Consider the following 14,076-nt stretch of genomic DNA (forward strand, 5'->3'; position numbering starts at 1 on the left):
CCTAGGGATGTTGCATCTGCATAACATACAGCAGGAGGTCCTACAAAAACAAAGACTGTTTGGCTTTCTAAATATCTTGTTGTTACAAATGTGGACTGGAAGAATCCCACATGGGGAACCCTGAGCATATTCCCCAACTGGATAAGATGAAGTTTTAAGGCAGGAAATTATGATGGTAGGTTGTTGTTTTATTTTAAGCCTCAAATTCCATGCTCAGAGATGCGTAGCACAGCTCCTTTTTATGATATAATTAATCATCATTCCATTCAACATAGTAAGAGGATCTAATGGGATATATTGTCCCATTTTAATGATAAGCACGTCAGATAACATAAATAGGTCAATTGACGTAATTGCAGTAAATACAGAAAAAAAACCTCAATATTTCAAGATGAATTATGTAATTTACATAATTACGTCTAAAAATGGCATGTCACCATTAAGTGTGCTCATCTAGCCCTACCCTCTGCTTTCCTCCTTCCCGTTCGGCAGGAACGCGTTGCTAGACATTGTCAGACGTGACTGGAAATCTCTCCAGGTTCTCTGCCTTTGTCAGAGACGTTTCATGTTGCTCAGACGAGAGCGTTGGCTTGACTTGCGGGGCATGGGGAGGCAGCAGCCTCCCAAGCCGAGCTCCCGGTCATCCTGCATTGCCTCTGAGGTCCGTGCACAGGCGGAGGCTGCCCGAAGCACGATGGTGCCGTGTGTTAGAGGATGGTAATCAGGGATGGCACCGGGCTCAGCCCCTCCCAGGCGGCATAAAGCGAATGTGCAGGAGCTGGAGCTCCTTAAAGCACCTGAAACAGCAAAGCGCTTGCAGCGTTTCATTTGTCCGAGTCGTGTCGTTTATGCTGATGGGGGATGAAAGAAGGTGATGCCAGGGAGGCTCAGAGAAGCCTTTTAGCCTGCGGCTGAGCCCTGCGGTGGGACTCACTGTCTTCTCCAGTGAGCACACTCATGGCAGCCCTGGGCATGGGAGTCCCCTTTCCCAGGGCAAAGGTTTCTGCAGGAAAAATACCGCAGTTATGTTAAAACATTAATTTGCTGTAAAGGAAAGAAAAAAAAATCAAAATGACTGATCCCATGGTGCTCAGCAGGAAAGATTTCATCAGGTCCACTTCTCACTGAGAGGCACAGCATTCAAGCAGCCTCTTGAGCAACCCCACAAGTGTGGGGTGCTGCCAGCCTGGGTCCCCCAGCCCTATTTGCTCCTTCCCGCTGCTGCTGTGTGATATGCAGCTGGTTGCAGACCCCAGATTCCCCACGGGAAAGAGGCAAAACCTGCCCCAGACTTCAGTGATTCTCATCTCCATCCAGATGAACCTGTCTCATACAGGACAGGGATAAAAAGCGCGGTGAGTGTCTCTAGGTCTTCTTTATTAGGACAAAAATAAGAGGCTCTTCCTCCAAGGTATCCCAGGCTTGAGTTGAACGGTGCTGGATACAACACGTGTAGTACTGCACTAGTCCTGGGTCTGTCTCCTTCCACTGCCTGGGTTATACAATAGGTATTGCCCCTGCAAATGCATTTTAGCTCAAGTACTTTCTTATATTCAAAAACCCAGGTTCTGGTCTCATGGGAGACTCTAACAGGGAAAAGGGTAGGACTATTACGTGTGTAAGAATGAGGACAACAGGATCCAGATCTCAGAGAATTAGTGGGGTGCAGGGGGGGGACACATCTGAATTGTGTTTAAAGTTTAGGCAGACAGGCTGACACAGCTCGGCTCTTGCAGCATGTACAGCTGAAGTCTTGTTAGGGGGGGAGAAGGGGTAAATGAACCCGGCAGCCATCCCCCCCCGTGCCGTTCCTTTTCACTTCCCCTTTCTCCTGACAGTCCCTGGGCTTGTCCTTGCTCAGTTAGCTGTGCAGAGAAAGCCATTTTCATTGCCCCTGTACATTTTACCAGCCACGTCTGAAAATCAGGCGAGAGAACTCCAGCTGCTGAAGTGCACAATTTGCTCTTAGCTACAGTCCAGTAATTGAAAACTGTCATTCTGCGGGAAAATGGCAATGCCGTGCAGGAGCAGGAGCAGGCTGGAGTTTGTCACACTGCATCTTGAGATTTTGTAACTAGTTTCGGCTGAACTTTTCCCCCTCTGGGCTCTGATAGCTTGCCTGCTATTTACCAGCCCCTAGGAGAATTGCTTTAGCTATTTTGCGATTGAAATACTTCAGCGGTTGTTGTGTTTGTTTACACTTCTTATTTTCAGGGCCAAAGCAGGGAGAGAGGGAGACGAAGCTGGAATTGAAGATGGTATTCGGGCTGGTTCAAGATTGCCACAGCCTTCATCCTGTGTTTCTAAGTACATAATAGTGGGACACTGGAGGGAGCAACCGCTTACCACAGTTATGTTGCAGCCACCTTGGTTTTCTGGTTTGGGTGATGAAGGTTGTTTAACCACCCCAGGGATGCAGTGCAACAACACCAGGGAATGGGAGGGATGGAGACATAGGTCCGGCACTTTGTTGCCTATCAGCTCCACGCTCCCTGCTTAACCACTCCCTGGGCTGGAGAATGAGGAAATGCATCATCACCAGCAAAACCCACAACTCCCCCTTTTTCCTTGCTCTTCTGGGACCAGAAGGTCTGACGTCTGATTATTTTTTCCTGGTTTCCCTTCAATGAGACATTTTGCGAAAACTTCTTTCTCTGCTTCAAGGCAGAATCTCCAGAATATGTTGTGCTGGTGGGAAGGAGAATCATGGCTGTATCTTTGTGGCAAGTCCTCATGCAGCACTTAAAATTGTATGCTTCCTTTAGCCACCACTGCTAGCCCTGACCTGGGAGAAGACAATTCACCTGTGTCTTTCTGCTAGACCCGTGTCATTCTGCTAGACCTTCCCTCTAGCCGGTATGGTCATTCTTACACTCTTATTGACCTTACTCCTCTGAACTTCTAGGAGCCATGAAGACCCAACCCTGCCTGACCCAGGAGGTGTCCTAATGTCCTACTTCCTCTGAGGGACCTTTAATTCTCAAAAATAATTGCTTTCTCCATGAGCTCTCTGCATTCTTGAAGATGTTGCTTTTGATAAATCTTCTTCAAGACCGTCCTACCACAACACTTGTGTCTTTTTGTGCACTTTATATTAGGTGGGCAACCACAGTGCTCTTCACCCGGAGTCAGTTATGTCATGAGAAGAGTTTGGATTACACCATGCTTTCCAGAGAACATCGAATTAAACAAAAAGTCACATTCTTCTGCATTATAGATACCACCTTGTAAAATGCACTACACAACAGTATCCATGCATTGGAAATTATTAATTCCAAACAGAGATGGAGCATCTTTTTTTTTTTCTTTTTAAAAAAAGAAGTTGATTTATTTTCTCTGGAATTTCACTGTACAGCAAAGTTTGACTTTGATAACTTATTTTATTCAAAGTGGAAAAAAAAAAAAAAGATGAAAAATTTGTGAATGGAAGCATCTTTCCCACCTTCAAAGATAAGTAGCCACCTGTCTGGAAAACCTCCAAGCTATGGCAGCAAATGCCAGGTGATGTCTGTTCACTTCCATGCAACACTCACGATAATGTCATTTTTCCTGGTTGAAATATTGATCACAATTGGCATTTCTTACAACTTTTCTTCCTTTTTGTGATTAAAAAGCAGAAATTTGTCTGATCCAGATTTTTGCACACATTTTTTTATAAGTCTAGAAAATAAGTGGATGAATAATTTTATCTCCTGTATTTTTCTGAAGCTGGCTCAGCCGTTGTTTATGATAACATCCTGTTTTTTAGTCAAATACTGTGGCTGGTCACCTCTGTCATGAGAATTTGTCTCAGTCCTAAATTGCACGGCAAATATTTTAAGTGAATAATGAATAGTCAATATTGACCTTCTGGAATCTCTTCTCACATGAATACTCATTGCGTTCTCCACTGCCACAGCCTGTCCATAGTGGGGCTGCCCTTTAGGCTCAAAACCCCTTTGAGAGAGCACCATCTGCCCTGCGTCTGGCAGAAGCACCCTTGCAAAACGCACAGAAGCAACCCAAAAAGCCCCCCAAAACACGAGATAAACAGTCTGCAGAACTGGTGGACCAGAAGCATTTCCGTGTCACCTTGGAAATGTCTATTTTTTTTTCCCCTAAAATGGAGAGAACCCTTTTTAACCTCAAATACTTGTATTAAATGAAGTGTTGAGATACTTGTGCAAAGGGAAACAGCCTTCGGTTTGCAGGGTTCGTTTAAGTTTTGTTGCAGTTGGAGAATGCACCCTCCTGCATAAGCCAAGCACATACAAAAGAGGACTGATGAAAAGACTTCAGATCTACCAGGTCCTCCTCATAACACCCCAGAGCCTGGCTGAAGGCCACTGCTGGGATATGTTAGATGACTTCAAGCTGCAACTCTCCCCTTTGGTCCCTTCAGCACCTTTTGTGGAGAGAGAGGAAGAAGGAAACTGGTGATGTGTTCCCATTTAAGACACCAAGGTTAGATATACAGAAAAGGGTAAGCCAGGAACATAAGCCCCATGTACACACACTACTCAAACCCCTACAATTGGCCTGATAATTACCATTGGCACATGTAAGCTGAAACTTCTGGCCTGCAGAAGAAACAGATCCCAGCTACATAGTGCCTGGGGCTGTGCAAGGCTGGGAGCCTGGGCCAGTCAGTGGTGTGGTTTTGGGTTTAACAAAAACATTCCTTCCAGGCCAGCTGTATCAAACCTGGGCTGCTGCAATTCCTCGTGCTTTATCCCTACCCTCAACAACTGTTTTCGCCTCGCCTTAGTCAAAATATGCATCTCAAAGCAGACTTGTGGTAGATGGGATGAGGACCAACAGGTTGTCTTCTGAAGTGTCATTCACCGTGGAGGAGAGATGTGGCTGGCTGATGCACAATAGCTCTTCTCTTGTGATAGAAGAAAAAGCCTTTGCCAGCTTGCTCTGCAAGGATCAGGGAGAAGTGGCTTTGTGTAGCACTACACCTTCAAAAACTCCCTATTTGAGAATTAAAGGGGCCCCTGGCTGCCTTCTACACTTCTGCCTTCTCAACCCCCCAAATCTTCCTACCGTGGGTAAAGATGACTTGTGCTGCTGCATTTGCTGTCTGCATGCAGGTGAGTGCTTTTGCTTCTCTGTACACTTCCTCTCCTGCCAGCCCGAAGCGACTCTTTTGTCCTCCGGTGGGATAGGAAGTAAATTTCATAATTAGAGGAAGGAGGCGAGACAAAGGGAAAGGCTCCTCGCAGGAACAGAAGGTGATGCATTGAGACAGATGCCTTTTGTGATGCTGTTTGTTAAACACTCTGCCGCTTCCCTTTGTTCAATTCCCCAGCCTGCCTGTGCGCTCCCAACACCTGCACAGCCCAGGAAGGCAGCCTCGTTGCAGAGATAAAGAGGAACAGACTCCGTGGGCTCACCCCTCACCATCCCATGCCAGCGACTGAGCTGATGCAAACTCTCAGCACACCTCTCTCCTTCCTCATTATCTCTTGTGGTCCAGAGCTAGACAGAGACTCCCAAAATTGTTCTAGACAGCTCCCTATTGTACAAGTCCCTCTTTTTTCAGTCTTGCTGCCTTCAGGAGTTATAGCTCCGTGTATTTCCTTCCATGCATGTCTCTTTCCAAGCTCTACTTCCTTTAACTCTGAGGAAGTCCGGTGCCTCTTGCTGTCCCTGCACAGGCGGTGGCACCACGGCAGATGAAGATGCTCGCAGCTGAAGCAGAGGTGCTGGGGAAGGTGCCAGCAGCTGCCTCTGCCCTTTCTGTCCTTCTCCTTCCAGCTTTGGGGAGCACCAAGGAAAATAGCCACTGTGGCTGGCATCGAGGCAGATGGCAGTACTAAAACTAAGAGCATTAATTACTACTATTATTTTTAGCAGGAACATATTGCAAGCAGCATGACTCAGAGCTGTCCAGGCCCCTGCAAGAGGCTGAGCACTCAGAGCTGAGCAGGAGGCAGCTGGCAAGAGCTGGGGAGATGGCAGTGGCTGCTCCTCCAAAACGTTGGGACACCATCACTGATGTAGGCTGCACCCCCAAAGAATTTAAGGAACGGATACACAGAAGATCTGAATTTGAAATGGGAAAGCTCTCATATTTCCACAGTAAGAAACCAAAGCTTGGGTGGGATCACACTACTGCTTTCATTGGCACGTTTCCGTGGGCATCGGCAATGTTCCTTTAGATGTACAGCTTTGGTGCTGTAAGTGGGAGACAAATCAGCCCATGTATTTTAATCTCTAACATTTTATTGGCTTCATAAAGCATGGTATGAGGTGCTGTATGAACAAGAAGCGAGCAACAGCCTTGGCTTAAAGGATTTACAGCCCAAAAGATAAGACAAGAGTTGGAGGGAAGGAGAATACTTTTCATTTTATAGCTTGGGAGCTGAAATAGGCTGGGCATGGTTCAAAGACACTTGTGTGGCTCCTAATGATAGGAAGCATGGAAATCAAATGCAGTTGGTGTGCTCCTAATGTATACATGCAGTTGGAAAGGTCATAAGGAGTCAGCAGCAGAGCTGGTAACTGCAAGTAGACCACTACTGCACTGATTTAAGCACAAGGTTAACCTTGCTGTTAAAGCCCATGATCCAGCAAAATATCTGAGGTGAGATCTAAACATGGGCTTAAAGCACACACTTGTTCAAGTGTCTTTCTAAATAGAGATGGATTTAAACCTATTGTCAAAGATAAGTGCGTTCTTCAAGGGTCTGCTAATTTGAGACACAGACTCGGAGTCAAAAAGAGGAGTTAAAGAAAATACTTGTCAAATATATTATTCCGAGAATTCTGTGTTCACACATTAATTCATTTATTAATGACTCGTGGGGAAAAAAGAAAAAAATCACCAGATAAGTTATTTAACAAAACCCCACAAATTCAGCATGTAACACATTCATCAGAATCTATTCAAGCAGCTTCAATGCTTGGACAAAACCCTGTTTTTTCATCTAATTTCCCAGGCAGGAAGACTGCCAAAAAGTGCAAATGATGCTGCAAGAATGAAGAGAAGCTTTTCAGCGGCCAAATACCTAAATGATGTTTACATGGACACTTAGCATCTCGCTCCCTAAAAGACACATTCCTGTGTGTCGTTTGGACACCGGATTTATTTATTTTTAATGCTTATTTTGGTGTTGGGGGGAGACGGGGCATATTTGTCCACAGGACCGAGCATATCACACTGGATTCATTAAAAAGGGATGGATTGGAGGCAGCAGCTCTTCTGCACTGAGCTATTGAAAGTGAAATGGGATAATTGCCACAGTTACAACTAGACTGATCAAGCTGAGAGAAACAAGTTTCAAATTGTACCAATCAGCCCTAATCCGAAGGAGTTATTAACACAGCTCTACCCTGGTGAGTCCGCATCTGTTAACTTGAGATAATGATTTATATCACCCTTTATGAAAGTTCCAATTTATCCTAATTCAATAAGAGAAAGCCAGCAAGCTTGGAGGGAGCTGCAGACAAGGATTCAGCGCGAGTCCCCTCAGCTGCTCGCCTCCTCTGGAGGAAGCCATGGGAACAAAGGGAGAAAGAAATGCAGAGTTTGAGTAGGTTTTTAAAAAAGTATTCTCAGGGGTTGTACAGATGAAGGCCAGCATGATGACGTGGCCTTCCGAACACTTGAATAAGACCAGCAGTGAGGATGGGGTATGGGAAGGGCAGCTGATGCCTCCACCTGGACAGAAGCAGCACTTCTGAATGCCTAGACAAGGGAAGTCTTGTTGGGTCCTTTAAAATTGGACACAAAAGCATACAGCTTCAAAGGCTGGGGGCTCACCTTACATTAACATTATAGGCATTACATATAATTACATTAAAATATGCATTAACATGCATATTTTTTTGGCACAACATTGCTTAGACCATTGTGGAAGACCTACCTGGGATGTCCCTGGAAGAGCATCAAGGCCAGAAGTTTAGCACGTTAGAAGTTATTCCCTTGTGATTGTACATGGCATTTCTGGGTTTTCAGCATATGGGGACACTGTAGCCCCAGCTATCGTACAGTGCACTTCAACGATCTCTGGCTCTTTCACAAAATTCTTATTATAAACCAATTCAGAGCTGCCACAATGCGACTGTCTGTATTATAGAAGTCAAATGTCACAATTAACTCACGTTCCTGACTGCCTGCACACTACACCTTGACTGATCCCTCGGGAGTTAAAGGGTGTATAGCTGTAGGACACAACATTTTCAGTCTCCATTGGGTCCTGTGCTATGTGAACTGAAGTATCAAGATTTCTACATATTGTTCTTCTCCTGAGGGGAAGCTTTACGTTATTTGCTGTGTTTGCACAGTTCTAGTATCTGCAATGTTTGCTTGGCTTTCTTTTTCTCAAACACATTTGTTCCAGTTGCATTTCTGACCTATTTTACCGTTTTTCTGTGAACACTTACTGAGTGATAGCTTTTGCCTGTTTCAAGAATGTTCCAGGAAAGTGAAGATGAGGAAAGCACTTCAGTGACTAATTTGCAAGGGTTCACAGGCCAAAAAAAAATCCTTCTTTCTTTTTTGGAAAACTTTAATTTTTGATTGCCTTTCTTCTATTCCTAAAACTTTTGGCTGTCCAGTCAGTAAAAACCAAGCAAACAATCCACCTGAAAGCTGAAATGCCCAGTGATGCTCTGTCAGGAGTGGTATATCTGGGTACAGAAAGTTGCTTTCAAACAGGCTGGAAAAATGACTTACGCTTCTGAAGTGTTTAATTAACAGTTTTTTGATGAGACATTGCTGGTGCTTATTTGTAGGCCCATCCCAAAGAGCTTCTGTCACCTCCCTTCCACAAAAAAAGTCTGTTGTGAGTTCATGTGTAAGCTCCAGATCTAGGTTTTCTTACACTGCTTCAGCAGCAATAGCATCTGCCTTGAACCACGCTGGGGTCACTGCCCTGACACCGTGTGCGTTCGTTAGGTGCTGAATGGGGACCACACTGCTTTTCTGGTGTAAGTCTGCAGTACTTACACGTCCTAGCAGCCAGCTGAAATATTGCCAGAAGACTATTTCCCATCACAGTCAAAACCAAGTCTTTCTTTTTTGTTAAGGACTTTAAACAGTATTTAAGTGAGTCTTCAACTGCCATTGATGCTCACCCTATTTGTGTCAGGCTATTTGCGAGCACGATACGCTACCCAATGCTGACACCTCTTAAACTCATGTGTGGAGTCATTTCTGGATTCTATCTGAACCTGAATTTCTGCCAAATTCCACATTGTATAGCCTGTAAAATAGGGTGGCAAAGCTTCAACAAAAGAAAAAAAAATGAATGCAGCAAGGAAAAGGGAAAGGGAAAGGAGTCACTGTCAAATGTTAATGACATGTTTCTTGCAATGTGAATGAGATGAAGATTGGGTTGGGGCAGGCGGGGAAGAGGGAGGCGTGCACAGCTTCGAGCGTAGCTGAATTTTTTGAGGTACAAGTTGAAAGGAAAAGAGTGAAAAAAAAATCTCATGTTCCAGCTGAAAGAATACAGGAAAGTTATTTGTTCCAACACCAGTTTCTACTTAGGACAAAAATAGCATCCTGAAGGGTCTTTAGGCTGCTGGAACAGGGATCTAAATCCCTGGGCTGTGCTGTCCAAACCACAACAGATTGCTCCCAAGCAGAAGGGTTGTGATGCATAGCCAGGACACTCTGCTGGCATTTCTCATCTGCTGTACAAATACCCAGGTCATGCAAAGCAGGGAATTGTGGAGTTGGATTCCCTTCCTTTTGTCACATTGATTCATTTGTTACCTAGGGTCATTAGTTCTTCCATATGAAGATCCTTTACTACTAGGAATTTCCAAAGCCCAGTCAAATGCTTCATAGATGTCCATATAGCAAAACTGCTATTGAGACCTCATGCTGCACAGTCTTACAGAGTTCACAGTGGGTAAAATGTATTCCTCTTTCTCAATACACAATTTGCAGGGCACACTGAGTTTTCTATTGATCACAATGAATTAATCCATGGACAAACTAAAAAACTCCCACAGTATATTAAGTACTCATCTGCTGTGCAAAGGCAGACGATTTCTTATCCGCTACCATGAGTAAGTGTACAGTTTGCTTAATTGCCAAGCAATCCCTTAAAAGCACAGCTTGCATTTGCTCTGCCATAACTACTTGGCTGGTTGATAGGACTCTGAAATCAACAGTGTTATCACCACAAGTCTCATTTAATCACCAAAGACCTATTTCATCTGGAAAAAGTCCAGCAAGGTCCCACTGGGACAGAAATCTGACTCAAGTCCTGCACCAAACCCACTGAACCAAAGACCTGCACCTCTAGAGAGCTCACAGTGACCCCGAAGCTGATAACCACGGCCAGGGCACACCCGATTTACCTGTGCGTGGATGGTCCTTAATGAGAGCTAACTCAGGAAGAGACGAGGGAACCCAGAGTCCTGATGCTGCAATTTACCAAACCTCACATGAAGCCTCGTTGAATAAGAAAGATGAGTCTGTGCTGCTTGTGGAAGCTGCTGTTCCCGAGCAAACGGCAGGCAGGCTCTGTGGGGCTGCTGGAGGTGGCCACGCTGGTGGCACGGAGCCTGTCCCCCTGCGCAGGTGGGGCTGAACGTGCTTCCTCCCAGCTCGGTGTGTGCCAGATGTCACAAGTGTTAGACATTCAATCTGTAACAATAAGGGAGATGTAAAAACAGTAACTATTAAATATTTATCAAGATTATCTGTTTGACCTTTATTTTTACAACTATTTGCACGCTAGCAAGGAGCTGCAGAGGCTGGCTGCGAAGGGGAAGCTGGGGAAGCAGCTCTGCCTGGCAGCACATCTTAGCGCTCACATCCCATCTTTCTATCCTCCTCCTCCTCTCACCTTCCCCTCCTTCCTCTGGAGGTGTTAGGAATAAGCCCACGAGCCGGATAAAAGCCTGAAATGGCTACTGTGGCTGGCACAAAGCAGATGGCAGCAGGAAGCCTAAGGGAGATTTCATTATTACTACTGGATTTAGCCAAAGCACGTCTCAAGTTTTCCAACAAGGAGCCACTTTCCAAACTCTCTGCATCTTAAGGAGGCAGCACAAGAGCTGAGCAGCACCGAGGAAAAATTCACCCCCTCCCAGATGCACATTTTCCTTTTATTTTTTCTTCCTCAGGAGGCACTGGAGTGAGCTTTTCCTATGTAGGTGGCATCCTTCCTGCATTCTTACCCCCCAAACCCTTCCCAAGACAGGAGTGAACTTCTCCCTCCAGGGTTCAAGGTAAAAATAAGAGAGCGCAAGAAGGAGGGGGGAAAAAAAAAGATTTCAATTGACCCTCAGTTTCTGTTTGACCGTCACAGCTAATTGAATTGCCTTCAGTCAGTGCCAGACTTTGATGGCTGCCTTAAGAATAGGGCTGGCAGAGTAACAGAGGATGACAGCTGCTTTCTGCAGCTGGTTCCAAACCAAGGAGCAGGTCAACGAGCATGGATGAACTGGGGCTTGCGAGCAAGCAGGGACATGCGCACTCCTCTCCACAACACGGGCTGAGCAATGGGATAAATTGTCATCTCTCTCTCTCTTTTTCCAGTTCAGCATAAAATATCTGGACAAATGTCACTGCTTTATAGTGGGTGATGAGTTTTTGTGTACCCTTTTTTCTTTCTTCCCTTCCTATTATTTCCCTGAGCCCATTTTTCTGCCCAGTGGTTGGGATGGAATCAGTAATCGAAAAGCAGCACTGCTGAAATCAATTGAAAAAGTCATTAAGCAGCTGTGGTGTAAAAAAGCCTTCCCTGCACTGAACTCTGGAGCTGGCCCCATTCATTCACTTCTCCTCCCCAGCTTCCTCTGCTGGTGCAGGCTGCCCAGTTGGGATGCTGTATCCTGAAGATCCATTGGCTGCAGCCAGGCATGGAGGAACCAGTCACCTGTTAAATTTAGATTTCTTGAATCTGCCAGCAGCCTGACACATTGATAAACAGCCGCGATTTTTAGCAAAGGTTGGGAACGCTCACTCACTCGCTGTTAATTGCCTTGTGGTACTGAACCATAAAACCTGCAGTGACTCAAGCCCGAGCAAGCTCCCAGCAATGCAGGCAGAGGGGACCAACCACACCGAGGTCCCTCAAGGTCCCTCCATCACTCTCTGGACCACGGGCCAGTTGATCGCTCTCAGAATAAAACGTCCCGGATTTACGGCTGGCCCAGCCGCTGTGTCAATAAGAACCAGAAGCTACGGCCGCCAGGCTGTCACCGGCAGAGATGGACCTCCCGGCAAGCAGCCGCCCCATGCTGTGATTCATTGTGGCAGGGGGCAAAGGTGCCTCACGCACAGGGTGCACTTGCAGTTCTGCGTGATTAAAAAGGAGAGCACGGAGATACGCTCAGCGAGCTGAGCAGGGTTGGATGCTTCAAGAACTCCTTGCTCAGGCATCTTAAAAGTGACAGTGTTTGTACCAGCTCAGGGGTGTAACAAATTAAGTAAAGTAGCACTGGTGGCTGGATTTCTTAGAAGAAAATGTTTAGCCCTGGAAAGAGCTGATCTGAACTCTGGCCCTGAATACTGAGAAATCAGACTGGTATTTTGGGAAATCTGGCCATAGATATTTTAATAGGTTATGTGAAGACTATAAAGCAGAATAAAGTGGCCTGTAATATGATGATCAAATACTTTTTAGGAAACGAAAGCATAGAATATGGCTGACAGTTGATATCCAAAAGTGGAAGGTGAGTTAACGGCCAGTGAAATTTATCATTGTTTTTTTGTCCAATAAGTATTTGTTCCTAGCTTACATAAGAAAAAGCAAAACCAAGACCAATATTTACTCTTAAAGGAGACAGCTTCCTTTTTTTTTAGATAAAAAACATTTATTTATTTATTTATGGTATATACCACAAATTATTTCTGATGGAGCTAGTCTAATCCTCAAATGGAAGAAATTAGCATGACAATCAAGTGACTTCTCTAAAAATAGAGCAATTATCAGGAGAAAAATAAGGTCAAAATGCATTTACCACTAATTCAAAATCGTAGTGAGCCACTGAACAAGTGATTTGCTATAACATGGAAATGTCCTGGGGGTATGAGTTGAGAAGTAGAGCTATACATGTCACTGCTTGCAATTTTATAAAGTGGAAGGAGCTGGAAATGTTGTCTTTTGTGGCTGCAGGAAGAAGGCCAGTGATTTTTCTGGCATGCAGATGATACATCTTTTTAAGCTTTACAACTCAAAAGGTACCCTGCTCATCAGGTGATAATTAATTAATGAGAGGATAGAGACTGGACAACAGCAGAAGATAAGAATATAAAGTGAAGAGTCTTACTTTCATATTGCTGCCTAAGCCCTTGTTACTTTTATTGTCACAGGAAGTATAATGTGCTGGATGGACTTCGGTCTCATCTGATGACAACACTAATACCCCTCACTAACACGTCCACCAGTGTAAAAGTACAAGTGACAAGAGCCATGTTTCACTTATTCCCCATAACACTATCAGTTTTCATCATTCAGGAACCAACTATATGGTTATTCATTCCATTGGGACTTCCTGCTAATTGGGATAGGTCTGTGTTTAGAGACCATTTCTTTCCTGACAGGCATTAAAAAAGTTTAAGCTGAACCCATGTTTATGCCCATGCATACAGACATTAACATTTAAGCTGACAGGCAAGAAAAATCTAGGGTCAGACAGAAAACGTGCCACTTCGCCAGGGAGTGAGAAGTGGTCTTGTGCAAGAGACGCTGACTTTCTGGAGATGCCCTGAAAGCTTCTATGAAGTTTCAGCAGTGGGTACCTGGGAAAGACTCAAGGTTATGACGGGTGTGTGCGTTGGGCCAGGCAGAACCTTTTCCTGAAGAAACAGATTAATTGTCCTTGTTACACCTCATCTTGACACTGGGTTACTTACGGTACAAGACATCCAATCCAGTGCCTCATGCAGCGTTGCAGACACACACCTTTGTCCATCCCCTGTGCCTGCGTGGCTTCTGTGAGCCTCCAGGACCAGAGTGTGCACAGGTCCCCACGGCTAGCGTTGGTGTCTGGCTGGGCTCTGCCTTCACAGCCAGGACAGGCAGCCTGCGGTTCCACCACGGTGCTCACGCAGGGGGTGGCACTTCATCTCCCCTCTGTCCTCCCTGTCACCGTGCCAGGTCAGCGACTGTGCAGAGCCCC

At 45.3% G+C, this 14,076-nt stretch overlaps 1 long non-coding RNA gene across 1 annotated transcript in view; it reads right to left on the minus strand.

The window, feature by feature from the left end:
* LOC139999018 (uncharacterized) overlaps positions 1 to 14,076 on the minus strand; it is a 99,894-nt gene that overhangs the window by 80,304 nt on the left and 5,514 nt on the right. The window contains exons 2-3 of the long non-coding RNA XR_011803990.1: positions 13,811 to 14,075; positions 10,303 to 10,591 (exon numbers count right to left, since the gene is read on the minus strand). This is a non-coding gene — a long non-coding RNA (uncharacterized lncRNA). The remainder of the gene's footprint in view (positions 1 to 10,302; positions 10,592 to 13,810; position 14,076) is intronic.

Source organism: Anas platyrhynchos, chromosome 18 (genome assembly GCF_047663525.1).
Source record: "Anas platyrhynchos isolate ZD024472 breed Pekin duck chromosome 18, IASCAAS_PekinDuck_T2T, whole genome shotgun sequence".
Taxonomy (NCBI): domain Eukaryota; kingdom Metazoa; phylum Chordata; class Aves; order Anseriformes; family Anatidae; genus Anas; species Anas platyrhynchos.